Source organism: Castor canadensis, chromosome 6 (genome assembly GCF_047511655.1).
Source record: "Castor canadensis chromosome 6, mCasCan1.hap1v2, whole genome shotgun sequence".
In the NCBI taxonomy this organism is placed as follows: domain Eukaryota; kingdom Metazoa; phylum Chordata; class Mammalia; order Rodentia; family Castoridae; genus Castor; species Castor canadensis.
The window spans coordinates 26,275,820-26,279,961 of NC_133391.1; positions in this window are offsets into that span (position 1 = coordinate 26,275,820).

Below are 4,142 nucleotides of genomic sequence, written 5' to 3' on the forward strand. Positions count from 1 at the left end.
AGACATCTCCTTTGTTGAAGAAAGAAGAATCCACGGATGACATATTGGCAGCAGTAAATGTTAGACTCCTCCTTGACAGGGACATGGGCATCAGCAGTCACATAGCACCATAACATTAGTGACCTGTGGTGACCACCATTTGGCAACACCACATCTTCAGGTATCAGTTTAGCTTCTGCACAGAAACCTGGGGTTGAAGAAGGACAATGACTGGGTTCTCTTGATACTCATTTGCTAGACTCATCCACTCTCCTCCCTCCTTTCTTTTTAAGTGGCATACATTGTGCTCTGCATTAACCACCACCCCTACCACCAATGGCGAGTAGACTAATGAGTTCCTTACTCTCCTCCCAGCTTAGTATTAGGCCAGATACTCTATGGTCTGCTTCTTTCAGTGTTGTCCTTTTGAATCTTAAAAGCCTTTTTTCTCTCCATAAAAAGTAGGCTCTTCCAAATAAAAAATGTTTTAGAAATTAGAATTTTTGAGAACTCCAAAAGCTTATTTTGTATGTCAAAAAATGAAATATTGGTCATTTCTTTCTCTAAATGCTTGCTATCTACAATTATAATTCACTTTGAAGAAGTCAGTGCCTCTGACCAATTTCCATTAGACAGAGATTTGTATTTCAAAATAGTTTTTCAGTATATTTTGCCGTATACAAAAATAGGAAAAGAGGGGACCTACAAGATCTAATTGGAGAACTTACATTGTCTACTATATTTGGTAAGCATAAAACAACCATCTGAGATAGTTGTCATTGTCCCCTACATTACAGATGTAGTAGGAAAGATTCAGGTTGTGCCCATAGTCAGTTAGTGGGTTGACCTAAATCTAAGTCTTCTCTCATCAAGTCTAATGTGCTTAAAGTTTGATTTATAAAAGTAATGTAACCAGAAGTAATATAGCTCCAATTTCCATATTGCAAGTATATGACCTGTTGGTTTAAAAATTAAAATTTGTCACCTGGTCAATAAATAATGGACTTTATTAGTAGTTTGTTATTTATCAGATACTGGTCAACATATTTTATATGATTTATGTTATCCTTACAACAACCTTATGAGGTTGGTATTATTATCTCCATTTGGCATTTGAGTCAGCTGGGGCTTATGAAACTTAATTCTCTGAAGACAATAAAACTGATGAACGCCTGAACCTGAATATGAAATCCCACCCGTTTCACAAGCCTATGCTCTTCATAATTTTTCTACACTATCTTTAGAGCTAAAAAGATTAAAATCATTTTGTATCTAGTAAGTTTGTTTAAATGTCTTACTAATGCAATATATTATTTTGGACTTTCCTTTTGCCTATGACTTAAGATTTCTTTCAGTCCAACCAGATATTTGTAAATTTTTCTTGTTCAGCTTTTTATGACTACAACTTCTATTTTTGTTTGTTCTCTTCATTATATGCATATTTTCTACGTTGTCAAATTTCTGCTCTTATGCTATCCCCTTTCTTCTACTTTCTTGGGACTATGTTTTCTATTTCTTTAAATTTATTTTAAATGATTATATTTTATATGGATATATGGCTCAATAATTTGTTTCCTTTCAACTATCTAACATAAATATTTAAGGCTATTTGTTACATAAAAGTGCACACTAAGAGTTTCAACATGTAGGATTTTTATTCATTGAGTTAAAAATGCCTAAAATATTCATTACAATACCTTCTTTGGCCCATAGATTTTATCACAGTGTGTTTATTAAATACTAAACATGCGAAGTTATCTGCTCTTTTTTCTTTGTTTTGTTGTTTTTAGTTTCTGGCTTAAGTACACTGAGGCTAGGAGACATGCCTTGTATGATTTTCAATCCTTTGACAATTGTTCAAATTTCTTCATGGGCCACTCTATAATTAATTTAACAAATATTTTGTCTGTTTGAAAAGAATGTGTATTTTTCAGTTTAATGTGATGTTTTTTCTTTATGTCAAAGTGTAATTATACTGTAAAATTTTGTCCTATTTTTAAATACCAATTATAAGAAACTTGTGTTGAAATCTGCCATAATGATTGTACAGTTATCCTCTTCTTATAACTTCGAAACTTAGATTGATTTTGAGAATTGTGTTCCTCTGGTTTGAAGTATAACTCATAGAAATGCTTCATTTAGCATCTACTAATGGCAAACTCTGTTTTTGTCTTTTGAAAAATAACTTGATTGCACTATGACTCTTGACAATTATTTCAGTGAATGTAGAATTATTGTGTCAGTGTTTCTGTTTCTACACATTTCAGCTCTCATCTACTACCCCCTGACTTCCATTAATGCTACTTGGGTAAGAGCTGTTCCAAATATTCCTCCTTTAAAATTATTCTTTGCCTCTGACTACATTTTCAGTCTTCTCTTTTATTTTGCCTTTCTGCAGTTTCATTATGAATTTCTTATTCTATTTTGGATTTGTGAAGATTTTTGTATTTGTGTTTTAGTATCTTCTTCACTACTGGAAAATTCTTAGCTATGGTATCTCTTCTTCCTTCTCCCTTTTACTACTTCTGAACTTCTAATTTAATTCATGTGTCAGATATTCTCCCTCTCTCTTCCATATTTCCTCATCTCTTTTTCATATTTACTAACTATTTGATAACTTGTGCAGCTCTCTGGAAAATTTCCCTTGACCTGTTCTTGTTTCATAAATTCTCTTTGCTGCTGAATCTAATCTGCTCTAAAATGCATTCAGTTTTAAATTTTGGTTATTCCATTTCTCATTTTTTAGAAGTCTGATTTTTCTCCTGCAGATCTACTTTTTCATTTTCTAAAGTTTCTATTCTCTGAACAGTTCAGGTTTATCACTTATTTTTTTAATACAAATAGACATTACTATTTTATATTCTGTGGCTTTAATTTAAACATATGAACTCTGTGGATATGATTTTTCTGAGTTCTTATTTGTATGCCCACTTTCCTTGAGCAGTTCACAAAGAAATGTGTGCCCAGATTATTTTCCTAGAAATTTGTTTGTAGCAATTACTTGAGACTTGTAATTAAGATGATATGTACGTATGACATGTCATATATATTGCTAGATCATACATTCACACATATATAATAAATTATAGCCACATGAATATATTTTAACAGTAATCTTTGTATATAAACAGACCACTTGCTACTCTGCTGGCTACTCAGATGAGACGTTTATATCCCTAAGTTCAGAGAAATTCCACTTCTCCACTGCCTAGCCAGAGAAAGAAGAAACAAGCCTCTTGCATCAGAAATTGAAACAGGAACTTCAAGAGTTTGGAGCTGAGTATGCAATGTCCTTGCAATTCTGATTTGAGCTGATCCATGGAATCAGAGAAGAGAAATATATAGTTTAATTTTTTTCTACTACTGTCCTATTTAAATGTCTTCCTGAGAGTATACAGGACTCTTAGCCACCATTCTCTACATAGTTATTATATAAATTGTGCTCTTAAATTACAAATAACTAGCTTAATAAATGACTATTGGGACACAAACTGTTGCTACATTGAGTAAACAAACTATTTCTTTTCAGTTTGTAAAGCTTCAAAATAATTCCCTTCCACGATACTATAATTGGAGCTGGTTGCTGGGTCACCCATCATACATCATCACCTAGGAGTCACTATGGCTAATTATTAAAACGAATCCAAGGACATGATATTTACTATTCCTAAGCTACCTTTATCTGTTCAAATGTACAAAGTGGCATTTTAAAAGATTCACTTAATTTCCTCTAGAAGGCTTAGAAACAGCAAGAACTCTCATTCCCTCTCCACTGCTCTTGCTTCCTGGGATGGCTTATTGTTTTCTGTTTAAAGTACCCTTCATCAGAAATTCAGTGCAGTGCCTCAGCAGAAAGTATAGGTGTAGCCAAGAAAAACAGAGAGCACAGCCTTCCACATTGCAGGACTCTCCTCAAGCTTCCTTGAGCCTCTCTGGTTCCTCAAGGTCAGCTAGCTTTCATTCAAGGATGTAGACTTCATCCTCTTGATGATGCCTCTCAAACTGTAACCCTCAGACCAGTGTTAATCCACAAACCTGTCAATCTATAGCAAAATAAATACTGAAATTGTAAGTACTCATTAGAAAATATTTATAGTCAGTTGATATTTTTGAAATATCCAAGTATATACTCAGTGAGATGATTTTGTTAATCAGGAAACACT